A 21,019-nucleotide genomic window follows, 5' to 3' on the forward strand; every position below is an offset into this window, starting at 1 on the left:
ACGTTCCTCCATGTTTGCTAATGTACTGAACATGTGTATGGGACTTATCGTCCTACACTGTACATCAGTGTTGTTCAGGAAAAGGAATGGAGAAAATATAATCTCCATTGCTGTTTTTTTAATGTTTTTAATGTAAGTAAGCTATACAAAGCCCAACATATCTGGGTAACAAACACCAAAAATATGGACAGATTTTATTGCTCTTAAAAGCTTAGAAAGTTAACTAGAAGGAGGTTTTGTATTAGCATGCATTTTCTGAAGGATATGAAGCTTAAACCTCAAATGTCTGTCATTATTTAATGACTTCAATACACAGTGGCTAGATTTTTCATGAGGAAAAGACCAAAACTATGAGGCAAAATTCTGGACATTCTGTGAAAATCTGGACATTTGAGAGGTACTACGAGAGCATGCAAAGACTTAGGAGGGAAGCATAGAAATACAAGGAAATCAGGTATGTTTCTGTTTCTTTCATTTTGCAGAATTTACCTTATTTTTCTTGTATTTTGCTCTGTCCTCTAAGTATATGCTAACAGAAAAGTCTGGCCACTCAATGGTACTTCAGCAGCCGGACTTTTTTCTGTTGGTATATGCTTGATTTACAACTGACAAGCTGATTGTGTTGTCCAATCAGCATGCAGAGTTTTGAATGGTAATTATCCGTTATTGTATAATTTCCAGAGAACTGAGACAAGTCTTACAGCATGATGTTAAATTAAATTACTAAAAATATTAAGAAATTATATTACTTATTATACTGGTAGCGCTTTTTGTCATATTTCTTGCCCTCTTCAGTGAGTGCATGTTTATTTGAAGGAAACATTGACGCATCATAGGTTAATTTAAAAACAAATGAGATAATATTTGTTTTGTTCAGGTAGTAAATGGCTATTGTGCATACTTAATTTATCTACACAACTGTGAGGCATTGATCAGAAGAATTGCAGAAAGACTGTTTTGCAATGATATAATTGCAAATCTGCATGCCATTCAGAACTGGTATTGTGACTTTTAAGCAATCATGTGTTCCTTTTATAAAATTACAAAGTATGACCTGTAAACAATGCTCTTTCTAAATATAGACCAAAACATTTCTTAGCTTACCACAAATTAAGTGCTTTGAATTCTTGTTTGCTTTTTGAAGTGGGTTTTCTGTTCTAATCATTTCATGTCAGGCGAGGTGTAGCCTATCTTCTGGGGGTGGGCAGGGGGGGGTAAAGGGGTCTGGACTACAGTTTTATAGGTTATCTAAGACTCATGCCTTCTAAACAAGCTTATGTAGCACCCCAGGCACTGAAACCATGGGTGAATGACTTTGAAAGTTAAAGAAATAATTGCTGTCTAGGAGATCAATGGCTGAACACTTTGTATAATTACAGACATAGCTTTTGTTCACGTCTCGTAAACTGATGCATCCTTATAAAATACTCCCTTCGTGTAACAGCTTTTTAAAGGCTGCCAGTAATGCCAACTTATATTTTGATGTTTGTGTTAATTTTCACGTTTGTTACAGTATAGAGACTTACCTGGGCTGAATCAACCTGCTTAATATTTAACTAGGAAGAGAAATGAGCAAACTGTTTGGTGTTGTGAATCAAATGTCAAGTTCAGAAACTCTTACAAATAAGCAGCGCACGGATGCATGGAGAGGCATGCAGCATTTGACTGCATTTTGCAGAAGATGCATTCTTTCAGAAGTTGTATGCACACAATCAGAATAAATATAAGAAGCAGTTGACTTTACTAATTACATTATATTACCTGATGGATGACTGAGATATTTGACTTATATAATCTGATGTTCAGCATTCCAATTCCCTTCCATTCTTTTCACTCTGTCCCCACCTGACTGCTGTCTGTTTGAAACCTTCCTGGATTTGTTTCTCTGTCATCCATCCTAACAGTCTTTTCCTTTAGTCCAACGTCCTCTTTGTGAATAAGAACTTTCACACATCCAGAGAGTTTCTGGTCTCTACAATCTGCTTTCTGTGTCCTCTCTATCCACCTCTTATCATTCCCAGTCAACCAATTTGCATTTCCTGAATATGACTTTGCATGCACTTATAATGGCCCACCTGTCTTTTCAGTCTTTAAGGAGAAGACCACAGTCTTCTCTAGTCTCTAGCCACACCCTTTGATCTCCATGCTAAACACACACACACACACACACACACACACACACACACACACACACACACACACACACACACACACACGCACGAACACACATGCACACACGTGCACACACACACACACACACACACACACGGACACACATGCACACACACACACACACACACACACACACACACACACACACACACACACACACACATACACACACAAACACACACGCACACACACACACACACACACACACAGAAACCATCACACCCATCCACCCACACTGCCCCAGCACACATAGAAACACAGACACACACACACACACACACACACACACACACACACACACACACACACACACACACACACACACACACACACACACCTACACTTCTGGCTTTCCTTTGGATTCTATCTGATTAGCTTGATGTCCATGCCTTCCTACAACTTCCACAGCCACATACAATATACAAGCTGTGACCTGTTTGAGCCCAGCAGTAGAGGAGAGTATTCCTTTTTGCTTATGGAGTCTGGACCCCTGGATATACACCAACATTCAGACCCCTGAGGATATACACTAGCATTCTGTTTGCTGATGCCACTGTGCTGTACTTCTGCTGCCAATGGTCCATCCCAGGTATGAGAGTCAATTCTCAGTTTTTTCTTGCTTTTTACCATCAGTTCAATTCTCCATAGCTGGTACCTTATGCCAGGCCTTGTGGCACAAGTATAGCAGTTCACATAAATATTAACTGTCATCCTTCAGCCCTCTTGGTCATCCTTTTCTGTCCTTCACCCTCCATTGATGCTACTACCTTGGTGTCATTATCAGAGGAGTTTATCTATTCTTTATTTCCCCAAATATGTCTGAAAGAAATGTACTGGACACCAGACCAGCTCCTGTAGTACTCCCCTTTTCATAGATTTCTGACTCCATCCCTCTCACCTAAACCTGGAGCACATTATACTCCCACACCCCCACCACTCCAGTTTTCCCAGCAGCCACCTGTAGTGAGGTCCAGTTAGACTACATAGAGATACTCCACTGTCAAATTCTTCTGTGCCTCAGTTATGAAAATGGATTAGACTTAAATGATAGTCCTTTCTAGCCATAAAGAAGAAAAATAAACATTAACGTCCAGTTAGAATAGAAGTGATGTATTGTGATATCTTAATAATATAATAAAATACAGAAACTGTCTCTCATGCTTCTATTATTCCTTGGCTTTTTGTATGGGGAACAAAGATAATGTGCATTGACATCTTATAACTATAAATATTCACCTTATTACAAAGATTTTTGAAAGGGAAAAACAGGAACCCTAGAAAGCCATACCACATTGCAGGCATTTTTTGTGTGGGACAGGCAGTAATGAGTACCTTATGTGTACTACACAGTGCAATGAATAGGCCATGAATGCAACAAGACACCATGCAAAAAAGAAGTGCTCACCCAAAAGTGATTTGCAGTAAGGAAGAAATTAATAATTTATGATTTTTTTAATCCAAAAAAACTTAATATTTAAGCACAGACAGATACTTGCAAGCTGAATATGATTTTTATTTTGTAACATTTCTGATTATTGGACATAATGGAAAGCTTAGCTTTAATTTAAATTAATTACTTTTATTATAATGAGATAATTGCACTGGTCCTTCCTGGACCAATGCTTTCTATTTTCTTACTTATGGCCTTTATAGAAATAACTAAGGCCATAAATGCCACAAAGACAAGGATACATAGTAAGATATACAGGGATAGTTTAGTGTACTAATCTACCAGCAGGATTTTTGGAAGGTGAGATATAACAGTAGTATGGGAATTCTCATATAGACATGAGGAGAAATTATAACATCAGCATAAAGTAGGAACTCGAGAAAAGCTAAACCCCTGTTAAAAGATTTTTTACCAAGTTTTTGTATCCATTACCTTTTGCTTATCAACCACATCTTTGCCAGTTGGACCATTCTTCCTCATCATCAGGGCAAAGGTTGACTGGAAGAGCCCATCACTTATATGTGAGTATAGAATGAATAATCATCAGTGAGATCAATTGAAAAACAAAATATCAAACAAACTAATTGACAATTACAATCATTCCCAAATAAATCATGTATAAAAATAATTGCAAATGTAAACCAACAGATTACATTTGCAATTACAAAAACTGAAGCAAAAAAAAAAAAAAAATTACATGGCTTTGCCCAGAACCCCATGTTGGGCTCTACTCTTGTCTCCTCAGAAATTAAATATATTAACTCCCGGGTCATATACCTTTGTAGAAAGGGGAAAAAACTTGAATTATGTAACGGTCAATCAGTTGAAGTTCGATCATTCAGTTATTCAGCCAGCTATCCAGCTATACCAATGATAAATATTAACAACATTTCAACACATGACAAAATGCATGCAAGTTTGAGTAATATTACCCCTGTGTGCATGTGTGTGTGTGTGTGTGTGTGTGTGTGTGTGTGTGTGTGTGTGTGTGTGTGTGTTTATAATATATATAAATATATATATGTATATAGTGAGAGAGGGAGATATAGATATACAAGTATACACACACACACACACACACACACACACACACACACACACACACACACACACACACACACACACACACACACACACACACACACACGCCTACATGCACATATATACACGTGCACATATTTTTTATAAAGTAACAAGAAAATTAAAATAAATAGTGCACTTAGCTTGAAATAAAAACAAAAAAGTAACTGATTAAATTTCCATCAATTTTTATTACCATCTTCCCAACTTTTCCAAGTATGGAGTGTCTTAATAAAAAGCCCAGGTTGTATTTATTGGCTTTACTAAACTTCAGTTATACATCTGAAAACTAGTTGTTTCTTTTAAGTATAATTCTACAATTTATCGCCACATTTTTGTTGCACTGCTTGCTTCCAGGGTGTTTCAGACAACCTTCAGCTCACCTACTCTGAACCTCCAGTTGAGAAATAAACTTCCTGATTTTAGCACTCCGGGCTACTCCCTTTAATATGCAACATTTGTCTGCTAATTGTTGTGAGAATATTCTTTTACTCCAGATTGCAGCACACCTGCAGTGTCTGATTGGTTTAAATATGCTAGCCCTGAAAGGTCAGATTGCACAATGGTGGATGGTCTCTTTAAGAGGATTAACCAAGAAACAAGCAAAGATGCTCTAGTTAAGAGAGACACATAAGAAATTTAAAGCACACGGCCATAGTGCACAACGGATTCATGATCTTTTGGTCTGAAAAGTGTCTGTGAAGACACTACTTGAAGTAATATAGACCAGAGGAAAAAAGGATGGCAGTCTGCAGGGTATCCTTACACATGAAGGGAAGCAACCCTTGATTGGAGAAGCTAACTGGACTCGCTGCACACTGCTTTCTTGTCCCTTATTGTACAAATTTACAAGAGAGTTACTCTAGTAGCTAGTGGCTTTTGTACATACCTTTTTATTTTTACCAGCTAGTGTACCAAATCCCAGTCTAGAAAGGAACAGTGTACTGTGAAAAAGCCTGCCCAAATGGAGAATGTATTTACATTGTACTGCAGACATACTTCTTTGTTAAGAATTGCATTTGCATTCTTATCTTTATTTTGCATTATTTTTTTTCTTGTAAGCTATAAATAGCCCCCTTGGGATATATATATATATATATATATATATATATATATATATATATATATATATATAGACCACACTAAAACTAGGAATAGGACTGCTAAAGGTAGATATTGAAATGTATGGAGACAACAATATTAAACAAGTATCAAAATCACCATGGTGTATAACATAAATTATTTCACTTTAATAGTGAAAACACGTGAAACATAAAAATATAAAAAATAAGGCCTTTTGGGTGAATCTTACACCCTTCATCAGATTTTTATGTTTCATGCATTCTTACTATTAAAGTGAAATAATTTATGTTATACACTGTGCTGGTTTTGATACTTGTTTTATATTGTTTCATATATATATATATATATATATATATATATATATATATATATATATATGTGTGTGTGTGTGTGTGTGTGTGTGTGTGTGTGTGTGTTTCCTTGCTTGAAAGCACATTTGGCTGAACTTCAAAACCCTGAATTAAAATTGGTTGAAAACACATTTAGTCAACTATTCCTTGGAGAATGTTGTTTTATTTTGTTACCCGTATTTCTACACTTCAGATGTAAAACTATATGGAATGCATACAAACATACACAAAAATATAGTATAGGTAAACAAGTCGCTTCCTTCAAATATTTAGGAATAACTAAAAGAAGACTATTTAAGTAATAAGAACTACACATTATAAAAAACACTTTAAGCATAATATCAAGTCTAACTAATAAATGGAACAAAAATGTAATATCGTTTGTTGGCAGATTGCAATTAATAAATGATCATTTTTCCTAAACTATTATATATAATACAAGCTTTAACCCTATATCCTGATAAGACACTTACTAAAGACATTGATAAATTATTATTAGAATCCCCATAGCTCCCAAAGATACCTAGGGTAACCCTACATTATAATACTAAACCTTGGAATTTAGGAGGTATTAACTTTCCTGATGTAGATACCTGTGTGAAAACAATGTTTTTTTAAAACTGTAAATCGGATTGATCCTAATTATAACTCAAATTGGACAACCATACATTTTGATCTACTTAATACTAATGATGACCTAACAGGAAATAATACCAGTATAAATCAAAGTAAATTATTTTGACATTATTTTTATAACAACATACAGTATAGTTATCTTTCCTCATTATTCTTTTCTTTTATGAACTGCATCTTAAATTCTTTCAGAAATATCATACTCAGCAAAATAGACTTGGCACTTTTGTTTGAGACTATCATTCCATTAATATAACCAAATCCTTCATTAATAAAGTCTCCACACTCAAACTTAACTTCTGGGAAACCAAAGGCTTTTCTTGCTGGTACCAGTGCTTTAAAGATCTAAAAATAAAAGATCTTCAACATCTTATACATGGTTATGAATTGGATCGCAAGATTTCTACCTTTACAGAATATTAAAATGCAAGCTCAAGACAAATGTTTATTTCTTGCACATTCAAGTCATAAAGAAAATCCTAAACTAATTGACTTTTTCTATGATATATTATACAACAAATCTAAGTGGAAAAGCTTATCTCTAAATTATATAAATTCCTGATAGAGTACAACACTAATTTAAATGAAAAAATTGGAAATGTATATCATTGGATCATAGATCTTCACTTAATCAAGGGCAAAAATCCCAAATATTGAATGCTTTTAAGACACGGATATTTCTTAACTCCAGAATGCATGGTCAAAGAAGATATAAACAGCATCATTAATTGCTGGAGGTGTATCAAGATTTGTAATGCAGACTGGATGCATATATTTTGTTGACTGTTCTTCTCTGAAACATTTTTGGAATTCCATACAAGATTTTATGAAAGGTTTATGCTTTGATTCGTTTTAGCTAAGTTTTTAGTTCTGTTTAAAACAAATGGTAATCACAAGTTGTAAAATGAGAATCCCTACCTGCTCTGTTCCATTTTGTCTTTGGCAAAGAAAAGATCACTAAGCATCAGAGATCAATTTCATAGCTTCAATTCTTTGAAGAATTGTTACCTTTCTTTAAAGTAGTCTTCCCTGAGACTAAAATAAAAGAAAGCAGGTTATTTCTAAGACACATGTCAACATTCTTTGGGCAAAAAGTATTATCTTTAATTAATTTATTTCAGCAGAACTCTGCCTTCTGAATTTGTTTCTCAAAATGTTTATTATTTATATAACATATATTATTATTTAACTATACTGAACTTTATTCTCCAGAGTACCACAATTTGTTTTAGTTATTATCTCATCAGTATATTGCATATAGTTTTTTTCTCCTTTGGAGAAATAAAAATATTTTATATTATTTACAGTTGCATTGTTCCTATTTACAACTGTATTAAATGTGCTTCTTTAAATATGTTAAATATATTTTTTTAAGAAATATATGGGATACAAAACGCTGCTCATCGTGGCAACTATGAAGACGAGGATCAGTTTTACCTCTAGATACTTGCTGTTGTTCTTTCTCTTTATGCACCAGCAGTAATTTACTATGTGTAGCCTTTTATCTTTCTTCTGTGGGTATGTGATTATGTTAGCATAGTGAAGTAATGGGGTAATTCACATATGCAGGTGAAGACAGCTTGCCCTAACTTCAAAAACAGTTTTAATGTATTTTCCTTTGCGTGCTTTTTTCCATCAGTTGTGATTGAACAAAATTAGTTTTCTATCAAATGAGTTTCAACCATTTGGGTCCAATCTTTTGTTTCAACCAGCTGTAGGTCAGATGCAAATTCTATCAAAAGCAAAGCTGGGAGTAGACAGGAACATGAGAGACACCAGTTAGTTTCAGGATAAATCTGAGAATACTCATCCCGTTTTCCAGATACTAAGTCTAAAGATATTGCCAATCTACTGGCTGATAAATTCCCATCACTCCCCTCCTTCTATCTTGCAAGATATATTAGAAACCAGCTCGCCTCCAGCTATCACACAAGACAAAGTCCTAAAAGTGCTATCAGAACCTAAAAATACTGCAATAATGGGTCCTGAAAATATCCTAGATGCAACTTAAATAACATGAATTATGACTTACCCACAAACACTGTTCAGCCTTAGCCTCCATACAGGTTTTGTACCAAGCAAATGGAGAACAGCTACAGTCATTTCCCTGCATAAGGGAGGACCTTCAACACACCCAGGCAGTTAAATACCCATTAGGCTGACCAGCCTCATATGCAAAGCCATAGAAAGACTTATCGTTGGGAACCTCCCAACACTGAACCCATCTCAGTTTGGATTCTTCAAGGGCAGGTCATGCTTACTCAGCCTACTGGACAATTTTGAAAAGGTCATCAAAACAATGGATGAAGGTAAAATCATACAAATCACATGCCTCATCCAGACCAAAGCTTTTGACACAATTCCCCAGTCAGGCATAGCAGAAATGCATAGCATTTCTAAGTAAACTGAGAATAAATGTCCCACAACACCTGCCGGATTACCAACTGGCTCACAGATATGATGTTGGAGATCAAAATAGTGGAAGCCCCTTCCTCAAAGAAACCAGTAACCAGTAGACTCCCCCAGTGTTCAGTGATGGGACCTTTCCTGTTTGGCATCTACTCCTCTGAAGGAAAAGCCAGTACAAAAGGGCACTGGCTAAGATTGTTGATGACTACAAGCTAGGAACAGTCATTGAATCCCCAAATGACTTAGCTTTCTTGCAGAAAACTTTGTCCCAAATAAATAACTGGTGTCAAAATCATAGACTGAAACTAAGTGCCAAAAAATGCATTATCATATCTTTCTGGACATCATCTACCCCAGCAGAATACAACATTAACAATATGCCCCTAAGAGTTTACCCAGTTGTTCTGGACTTGGAAACTTATGCAGATGGTGACCTTTCAAACAACATGTCTCCAGTGTCATAAGAAAGTCTTTCTATATTGTGCAGCTTATAAACAATGGAATTGTTTCTAAAGCTTCACATGCCATTGCTTGTCCCCCTTTACTCAGCCCTCATTAGACTAATCATTGAATATAAGCCCCCTTTGGCATGTATCTGTCCATACTCATGCAGCAACTAGTATGGTCACAGAGATATATTATTAAAAGGATACAAGGCCTAAACAATATGTCCTTAAAGCCCTGCTACTATATTCAGTATTTGACATACTGCTAAGAAATTACCTGTTTCTGCTATACAAGCCATTCTGTGATCCAATACTGATACTGATCCAATACAATACTGCCCAAAAAAACTGACCCTGGAGGAATCACAAAATCAATAGGCCGTATAACAGCAGGAAGAAAATCATGGCAAAAATTAGGAGATGCAGCACCCAACAGGATAAAATCACTCTCATCAAACTAAACAAACAACTCAGAGGAGAAATAAAGTCTACCAAAACCAAATTTGACATATGTTTGTCATCCCAGGCCAAGGACAACCGCAAAACATTCTGCAACCTCAAAAGCAATACACAGTTGTGTGCAGAGCTCATTGTAAATGGCGCCACCAATACTGAGTCAGAAGATATAGCAACCCTCCTGTCTGAGAAAGTCAGCTCTAACTTTACCCCCATCTCCCTCTCAACCTTCCCTCAGGAAATATCATCAAATATAACTCCCCCCTACTATCACTAGGAAACAGGTCCTTAATGCTCTCTCTAAGACCAAGAGCACTGCATCAGTGGGCCCACACAATATCCCAGGATGACCTATCAGGGCCTCTGGAATTACTATTTAACTGCAGCCTCCAAACAGACTCCATGCCTCATGAATGGAGAAAGGCAACAATCATCCCTCTGCACAAAGATGGGCCATCTACAGACCCTGGAAACTATAAACCCATAAGTCTCACTAGTCTTATATGTAAATCCATACCAAGAATTATCATGGAGATGAACAATAGAGATATAGTAAACCTCTAGATACTGCACCCAACCCAGTTTGGTTTCATCAAGGGCAGGTTATGCCTACTCAACCTGGTGGACTTCTTTGAGAAGGTCAGCAAAGCAATGGATGAGGGCAAAATCATTTACACTGCCTACCTTGACCTGGCCAAAGTATTTGACACAATACCCCACTCGAGCATTGTTGACAAACTCAAGAGGTTAGGTGCAAACCCATATGTCACCCAGTGGCTAGCCAATTGGCTCACAGACAGGACCCAAGAAGTTAGAATTGGGGAGTCCGCCTCTATAAAGAGGCCAGTCACAAGTGGAGTCCCTCAGAAATTGGTCCATGGACCGCTCCTTTTTGGCATTTACTTCTCAGAAGTCAAGGCCAATGTCAGTGGTGTCCAGCTGACTAAATTTGCAGATTGCAAATTAGGAGCTGTCATTGAATCTCACACTGACACAAATGTTCTCCAGGAGGGGCTGAAACAGACAAACAACTGATGTCAGAGCCATGGACTAAAACTAAATGCAAAGAAATGCATAATGGTATCCTTTGGAAGTCATCCATCCCTGGTAACTATCATATTGACAACACAACCCTTAGTGTTGACCCCATAGTCAGGGACTTAGGGACACACATAGATAGTAATCTAGCCTTTGACCATCATGTGTCTGCAATGGTTAGAAAATCATTCTATTTTGCACAACTTATAAACAAAGGTATGGCATCTACTGTATTCAGCATTCATCAGGCCTATCATTGAGTACAATGCCCACTTTAGTATGCACCTAACCAGGCATAACCAACAATTGTAACATCCACAGAGGTTCCTCACTAAAAGAATACAGGGTGTAAGCAAAATTTCCTCTGCAGACTGCCTTAATGCCCTATCCCTGTATTCTGTCATTTACAGGCTTTTGAGGGGAGATCTATGCCTGGCATACAGGGAATTGACAGACCCAACTCTGATGGATCTCCTGCATATCCACAAAACAAACAGCACCAGAATTACCTGTTCTAAAGACTTAAACCTTGTCTGTGATATAAATATGACTTGCTAGATAGATAGGTATGTATCCTAGAGACTACACCATCTATAGAATAGGCTCCCCATCCATGTGAAGCAGAGTTTCTCTCTAACCCAATTCAAGTGCAACTTGGACAATTAGATGGGAAACCGAAAATCCATTCTTTGTTTGGCACATATGTCCCTAATGGACACAGATAACCTGTAAATTGTTCATCTCCCAGGCCCATGCTTACATTTATGAAGGGTATCAGAACTTGTCAGAGATTTGGGATGCATGACTTGGCTTAAAAAGGCCCTTGTGGTTATTAGCATAGTAAACAACTATGAACTTATGAACAATAGCAAGTCACCAGAAATATTTGTTCCAGGGGTCTAAACCTCTTCTGCGACATCAACATAACTGTCTAGAAGGACAGCTATCTCACAGAGGATTCCACTGCTCTGGAACAGACAACCCATCCACATAAAACAAAGCTCATCCCTGTCCATATTCGAGCACAACTTGGATCTATAGATGGATAATAGAAACTTTACTGTGGGACTGCCCTCTTTACTGCTATTGGACAGAGACTGTTCCTAAATGCTTCATCCTATGCATGGGTCCCCTCAAATTATTTATAGCATTATCCCAGCTTTTCTCACCAGGGGTAATATAAAATTACCAGTCATGGAATAGGTGATGCAAAATTAGCACCAAATGGGATAGGTTAATTCAGATACCAAAAGAGAATTTAGTTAGGCTTAAAATGGCCAACAAGGGCAGCTAGCCTAGTATTTACCTATGAACCTGTGAACATATGGAAGATATTATATTGCATTGCTTAACCTGCAGAAAACATTTATTCCTGAGAAGGGGAAGGCACTGAGTGAGGAATCTATCTCTCCAATATGTTTTGTTTAGCTTCTGACAAAGGTTCAGGTCTCTGGTTCTAGTGTTAGTTGCACTGTTTAACTTACAGGTGCATAGGTGTATACTAAGCTAACAACCAATGGGGCCCTTATAAGCCTAGCCATGCAACGCAAATGTGACCCACAAACTTGATTTATATAGGTGATGATTTACTGACTGCCTCTGTCCATCAGAGACATAGGAGCCAGACCAGGGGTTAATTCCTATTAGCCATCCATTGGTCCAAGTTGTACTTAAAAAGGGATAGGGAGGAACTGGAAGGACTGTTACAGAGAATGGTAATTCTCTAAGAAACATATCTGTGTCTATGCCAGCATGTCCTATTTACAATGCAAGCAAAATTTAGATCTTTTAATCTAGTAGTTCTGATGGTGTTTGTTTTGCAGATGTGTAAAAGGTTCACCAAAACAGGGTCCAGGGATGTCCTATATGCCAGGCAAAGATCACATCTCAGATGTCTGTATGATACCAAGTAAAGAGACAGGGCTATGAGGTGATCACCATAGGACATTGATTGTTCCCTGTATTCTTTTTGTAAGGAACCATTGAGGACATTCCAATTGCTGCATGTGCCTGGTCAAGTACATACTGAAGGAGGCATTATATACTATTATAGGTTTGATGAAGGCCGAGTACAATGGAGAGTGATGACTTCTCTGGACATAGATGCCATGCCCTTGCTTATATGTGTAGCAACATAGAATGATTTTTTTACAGCCTTTAACACATTCTGGTTGAAGGGTAGGTTACTATCTACATGAGTTCCCAGATCCCTGACTAGTGAATCAACTTTTAAGGGTGTTTTTGATGATATAGTTACCTGAGGTGGTAGACTTCCCAAAAGGTACTATAATGCATTTTTGGTATTGAGTTTTAAGCCACACCTTTGGCACCAAGCATGTGTCTGCACTGGACCTTCCTGAATGATGTTCTCATCTATGGAGATTCAATGACTATTCCCAGTTTGTAATCATCTGTGAATTTGGTCAGCCAAAGGCTTTGGACATTGGTTTTGACATCTGAGAAGTAAATGCCAAAGAGGACTGGACTCAGCACAGAGACCTGGGGAACTGTACTTGTGACCAACCTAATTGTGGAGGTGGCTTCACTGATTGTAACCTCCTGGGTCCTATCAGTGAGCCAGCTAGCTATCCAGTGTGTTGAAAAGGAGTTTATACCTAGTTCTATAAGTTTGTTGACAATTTCCAAGTGAGGTATTGCAGCAAATGCTTTAACCAGATGTAGGTCGGCAGTATCTCATCCATTGCCTTAGTGACCTTTTCAAAGAACCCTACCAGAGTCAGTAAGCATGAGCTTCCTTTGACAAAACCTAAATGGGATGGATCCAGTATCTGGAAGTCTCCTATGTCCTTCTTGATAATCTCCATGATAATTCTTTCCATGGCTTTGCAAATAAGACCAGTCAGACTAATGAGTCTGTTGTTTCCAGGATCTGTTGAAGGTCCTTCCTTATGAAAGGGGATGATTTCTGTAGGCCTATTTTAAGACTATAGTTAAATAATGGCTCCAGGGGTTCTGGTAAGTCATATTTCAGACTATTTAGGAGTTATCCTATGATATTACTGGGGCCCATTGAGGCCATGGTCTTTGGTTTAGTGAGTGCAGCCAGTACATGCTCCCTAGTTATAGCTGGAGGAGTTATGATTGGGGATATTTTTAAGGAAATGGTTGGGAGTGAGAGGGGGTAAAGTTAGAACTGAATTTGTCCACTAACAGGTTTGCTGTATTGCCAGGCTCAGTAAATGTGGCACTATTAACCACCAGTTCAGGACAATAATATGTGCTGCCCTTGAGGTTTCTGATGTAGCTGTAGCAGGACTTATGGTTGTATTTCACCTGTGAAGCTATCTTAACTTCAAAGTGGCTTTGCTTGACCTCTCAGCTGCCTATTTACTTTGATGAGAGAGTTTATGTCATTATGGGGATCACTCTTCTTGATTTTTGCCATATTTTTTCACTGATGTATATCCTATTTAATTTGAGATGCCACTATGGTGGTTTGTTTATAGGGCTAGTCCTGGGTTTACTTCTAGTAGGTACAACAGCCTCTCTGCAGACTCTGGTTGTACAGAGCTTCTGAGATCAATTCCGCACAGGCTCCTGTAGCACTCCCTTTGCTGAAACTAAATTCTGGTGGAGCTTTAAAGCTTGAACACTTGACAGATTGGTCTATAATTTCCAGGGTTCATAGAAGGGCATTGCTTTTTGGATGGGAATCACACCCTCACTCTGCTAAGATTTGAGAACAAGCTCAGGTTAAACAATTTAAGGAGAGATTCAGTGAGAGGATGTTTGACACTATTTATAAGTACACAGGCATGTTACTCGGACCAATGGAAGAAGTGCTTTAGGTCTTTGTCAGCACCCCAAGAACATGTTTCTTAGTGATGATAGAGGAATAAAGGAATTCTGGGATGAGCAGCATTTGAGTAGGTGTTTCAAGAGTCAAGTTTGTGGAGAACTTCTTTGCTAGTATATTTGCAATGTCACTGGAGTCAGAGTGTAGGGGGTGCATTAAGAAAAGTTCAGAGAAATGTTGTGTTATTTCTTCATTTTCTAAAAAAGCTAAACAAGGACTTGTAATTATACTAGCATTGGTTCCTTTATTGGTCCTTATAGTGTTGTTCTTTTTTTGGCAATATTTTTATATTGTCAGCATTCTGAGGAGTTCTAACTTTGCTGTACAGTTTGAGGATTTTTTTTTTAATGTTATAAACTTTAACTATGTCAGTTGATGATGGAGGGGGGGTGAAAGGGCGTTTTTAATTTTTCACTGTATTTGGCTTTAATTCAGCTGATAGATCTATGCATTTGCCTAAGTGGGCATAAAAATTCTTAGTGAAGTTGGCTTCTATTTCAAGGTCAATAGTGGAAATCTCATGGTTAAATTTAGAGATTTTGTTATATAATTGTGTAAAGTCTAACCTTCTGAAGTCTGGAATTATAGAGGCATTGGTTATAAGAGGAATTGTGGTTGTGAGAGTAAATGAAATACACACACATGCACCCCCTCCACCCACACACCTTGAAAACATTCTCATTAAGACCTATACCCCAATTTCCTTCGCACATAGCACTAACCAAGTTATTGTTCAGTTTTAAAAGCTCACCAGAGATCCATCTTTTTAATTCATCATTTTAGTATTTTGTTTATACTCTGTGATTTTAACTTCTGGACAAAACATTTATTTTTATGTTTTTTTCTTACTATAATTAGAGTAGAGTCTCTTCAGTTTACCATGAGTTTGCTGTTCTCTTTTTATGTGTATTTGTTTGACTTGTTTAACTTAGTTACAGTACAGAGAAATATGAGTGAGTTGCCGATCAGAACCTGCTTATTATTCATTCAGGACATAGATGCCAAGAAATTCACTTTGAGACCAAAGCTCAAAAGGTGAATCTTGGCATCAATTCTGAGAACACATAATTAAGGGTTGTGATTGGAGACTCAATCATAGTTCTTTGTAGTGCATGGAGCTTTATCTGCTCCATGTACTACTGGTCACATGAAAAAACACTGAATGTTTTTTGTTTCTTATGCTTTGTCTCACATTCTATGCCTCTCAGCTGTCCAGATTTTTGTAGAATGTCCAGATATTTTGACATAAGTTTTTGTCCATACCTCATAAAGTTTGTTGTTTTCAGGCAAATCACAAAGGACTGAATTGAATAAATAACATACATTTGAGTTTTAGACTTTGTAGCCTTCAGAAAAATGCAGGCTGACACAAATCCTGTTATTCTAGCAACTTTGTAAGCTTATAAAGATGAAGTCAGGGGACCATTACTGACAGAGACAGCAGAGAGAACTGTCATTTGCTAGTCAGTACAAGCGGATTTATCTGTCTAGTGAGAGACCTGACCTTTACAAGTTAAGCAGGGTGTGCTTAACATTTGTAAACATTTGTTCTCATACTATTGTAGTGTTTAACTTATTTGCCTTTTTCCAGATACTGGAGCATAATCACCATGCTCCATGCACTATAAGAATATAATAATATTGCAGTACAAATATAGTGTCATCCAAGTTTGATTAATATTTAGAAGAGCAGGATATTTTCATATACATTCTTGGTAGGAAGCTATTGTTTAGATTATGATGATAACTGACTGCAGTGCGCTTAAAATATTATCGTGTCTAAAATGCAGGGTGCTTGACAAAAAGTAGGGCTGACTCTCAGGGTGTATATCTTGAGGAATAGTGGGAACACCATGCTACTGAAGCCCTGTCACTTATTATTTCTACTGCATCTGTTAATATATATGCATGCATATTCATATTTTTTATTTATTTTATTTTGTTATGAAAGCTAGGCTAGCCTCTGTGCTGATGAAACCCACACAGAAAAGTCAAAATATTTTCATGAAAAAAAAACTCGTTAACTAATGACTGGGAATAACAGACAAGTAAAAGTATAAACAATTTGTGAATATGCTTATAACTATAAAGAAATACTCATCTAATACTCATTTACAGATGTAGGCACTCATGTACATGCTCACACACACACACACACACACACACACACACACACACACACACACACACACACACACACAAATATTTTTCGGAAGAAATAAAGGCAACTGCTCAGTGTGTCAAATGTTTATTGCAGTATGAGTATTTATAAAAATAAATTATGAATTTATTATCAATTGCTAAGGACAGTGATAACTAAGAAATTGTGATATGTACGTAGAAAATCAATGCAATATTTACTTTATTGTTGACATCAAGTTTATGTGACATGATTTGTAAGGAATACTGGTAAACAGTGTCTGTAAGAAATCTCCTCAAAAGTTATGGAACAGGAGTGGCTTTAATAACAGAATAACAGTAGTAACTTTACTCATTTGTTTAAGGAGTGGTATGTAGCTATCGAAGAAGGTGGTGACGCACATAAGACAAGACTATACAAGCTGCATGCATGTTTCATTACAAATAATGTTGTAAGTTGCTATCTTACAAAGTCACGGAGGTTTGAGTATTATTTTTTGAGTGCCACAAAATATTATATCTTTAACTGATATCTGTCATTACACTACATCTGGATCCATATTACTAAAGCAAACAATCATTTAACTTTCTTTTTTTAATACTTGCATATAGCCTAATGTGGCTTTGTGCTTCCTGTCATGTATATCAGTAAAAAAGCTAGAGTGTAAAGGTTCTCACCATGCAGGTCCCAAAATAATACATGGAGATGCACACCATAATTAAGGGCCTCCTCTGCAAAATACTGTTCCTTCTCAGGCTCTTCTACCAACTTTGCCCACTCTGGATGTAATGCTCCCTGGCTCTTTCATCACAGGATTTAAATCTTATGCAGTAAAATTTGGACATATGAAATGTTCAAAGTTAATATTATAAACATCTCCTATCGTGTAATTTGCTGCTTCTTTCTACCTTCTTTCCTTAATGGCTGTTCCAAAGCTCTGGCTGTGGCCACACTATCGCAATTCAGAAATTTCAACAAGAGGATATAACATTTTCACACATGAGTGTATATATAAAGGCACTGGTGGTAGGTAAAATTTACCACATGTTATTGAAGTGTACTCTACTACTGACCTAGCCACCTACATGTCTCTGAGCAGTGAGAAACACAATTTGTCTCAACATTAATCATGCTAAAAAGATAAATAAAATAAAACTGTGGCCTGTGTCTATGTACCTCAGATTTCCTACAATAAATGGAAGATAGCAATTTATATGAAAGATAAATAACCATCCCACTCTTCTCCGGTGAGTTTATTTTGTAGTTGTTTATTCCATTTCTCAAGGTTGTTTACTAAACCTGTCTCTGCTTCAGCTTGAAGCAATTTTATAGTAAACACTTAATTTGACTGTGACTGTTGGAATATTCCTGGCTATAATTGTCTCAGTATCTGTATTTAGGTTGGTTTGTTTTGGGCTCTCCTCTTTTTTCAACAATGTGGATAAGCAGGCTTTTAACTGAGGTAACTGCCACCACCAAGAAGATAATGTTGGGAATGATATCCTGATTTATTCCGAAGTAAAATCAGAGCTGAATGAGCTGTTCCATATGACTGAATTAAAAATGAATCCATCTTGTATTGATTTGTCCCACCAAATAGATTTATTTTCAATCATTATGGAGGGGTGATTCCAAAAGAAAGTTATAGCAGGTGATATCCTTTTGTAGTTCTTTGCCTGTCTCAGCCTTCCTTTCTCCAACCAGTATTTAATCTCTTCTGGCTCTCAGACTTTTTATGATGTGAAGAATTTAACTGCAGTTTGCAGTAAGCTGCATAGGGTTATGTCAGTCTGAAACCATATCAGCTTCTTTAACTATGTCAAGAATCTAAATGGCAATGCTCAGATCTGCTCTGAGCTAAAACAGAATGGCATTAAATATACTGATCCGAAGGATATTGCCAATATCCTGGCAGATCGATTCAGTGCCAACTTCACCCCCCCTCTCACCCCCTAAATGGCCCATCTCAATACTGGAAGATTGCCAAATTCCAGTAATAACGGCCACACAGGTACAAAACGCACTCTCTAAAGCCAAGAATACAGCATCCATGGGACAAGATGACATCCCGGGCTGTGTACTACATGAACTACAATATGAACTGGCACCTCACCTAAGTGTCATGTTTAATCATAGCCTCACCTCAGGTTTCATGCCCACTGAGTGGCGCAGAGCTACAGTTATCCCAATCCACAAGGGGGGATCCACCTTGGATCCAGGAAACTACCATCCCATCAGTCTGACAAGCCTTATCTGCAAGGCCATGGAGCGTATTATAATGGAACTTATAAACAAAGACATTGGCAACCTTCAGACACTGGACCCCACCCAGTTTGGGTTTGTGAAGGGCCGATCCTGTCTCCTGAACCTGATTGACTTCTTTGAATCAGTCTCCAGAGCCATGGACAAGGGTAAGGTGGTCCACACAGCCTATCTAGACCTTGCCAAGGCCTTTGACACCATCCCCCACTCTGGAATCATAGATAAACTTACTAAGTTGGGCATTAATCCCTATGTCACCCAATGGGTTGCTAAATGGCTTACTGATAGAACCCACACTGTAAAAGTAGCCGACTCCAAATCCAGCTCCAGACAAGTGACAAGTGGAGTACCTCAGGATTCAGTCCTGGGGCCGCTCTTGTTTGGCATCTACTTCTCTGAAGTACAGGTCAACACTAAGGGACTCTGGCTAACAAAGTTTGCAGATGACTGCAAACTGGGAGCCATTATTGAATCCCCAAATTATGTGGATACTCTACAAAATGGCCTTACAGAAACAGATGCTTGGTGCCAGAGCCATGGGCTCAAGCTCAATGCCAAGAAATGTATTGTTATCCCCTTTGGGAAAAACATGTATCCATGAATTACCATATAGGTGGCAGTACACTAAACACAGAAAGTGTGATAAGAGACTTAGGGACACAGGTGGACAGTGGTCTCACCTTCGATAACCACATCGCCACAACAGTCAGGAAATCCTTCTATGTGGCACACCTCATCATGAAGGGCTTTTCATCCAGAAAAAAGGAGGTCATTGTCCCACTGTACTCATCCCTCATTAGACCCATTATAGAATACAACGCCCCATTTGGTATGTACCTCTCAAGACATCTGCAACAACTGGAAAGGCCTCAGAAATACCTCACTAAAAGAATCATAGGCCTAAAGCAGATGCCCTATGCTGATCGCCTTAAAAAACTCCAGCTATACTCTGTCGCATATCGTCTACTCAGAGGCGATCTCTTCTTAACATACAAGGCCATGTCAAACCCAGAGCTGTTGGACATGCTACACTTAAAGAAATCCCAATCCCTCAGAGCTACACGCTCCAGGGATCTAAACCTTGTCATCACAATAAACAAAACATGCTGGAGGGATAGGTTCCTGACCCAGAGACTCCCCAGACTCTGGAATAGATTGCCCATACATGTCAAGCAGAGTGCCTCTTTGGACCTCTTCAAGAGGAACCTTGACGATTGGATGGGAGAAAGGAAATTCACCCCAGGGATCACGTCAGTCACCCTGCTAGACAGGGGTCCAGGAAAGTAAATAATGTGGGAAGAAATAGCCAGGGAATTGTTATGGCTAGGCTTGTATAGGCCCTAGGGCTGATAGCCTAGTACCAACCTATGAACCTATGAACCTATGAACTTCCTACACCTTGCATAATTCCAGACTAAGCTCATTTTACCATAGGTATATAAATCAGATATCCCCAAATCCTCCCGGTTTAGTTAGAAAAACACATTTTTTTTCTGACTTAAACTCATTTTTTTTGATTCCCAGATGAAGTTAAAAATAAATTTCTGAACTTTGTGTATATGTGATGTAAACATTCTTTGAGCAAGGTGTTGCATTTCATAGAGTAATCAGGGTAGTAAAAATGTCTTCACAACTTGAATTTTCCTAAAGAATTTTGAAAGAAAATATTTCCAACTAGACAAG

The sequence above is a fragment of the Protopterus annectens genome, chromosome 6.part0, assembly GCF_019279795.1.
Source record: "Protopterus annectens isolate FY-2018-M chromosome 6.part0, PAN1.0, whole genome shotgun sequence".
Lineage (NCBI taxonomy): Eukaryota > Metazoa > Chordata > Ceratodontiformes > Protopteridae > Protopterus > Protopterus annectens.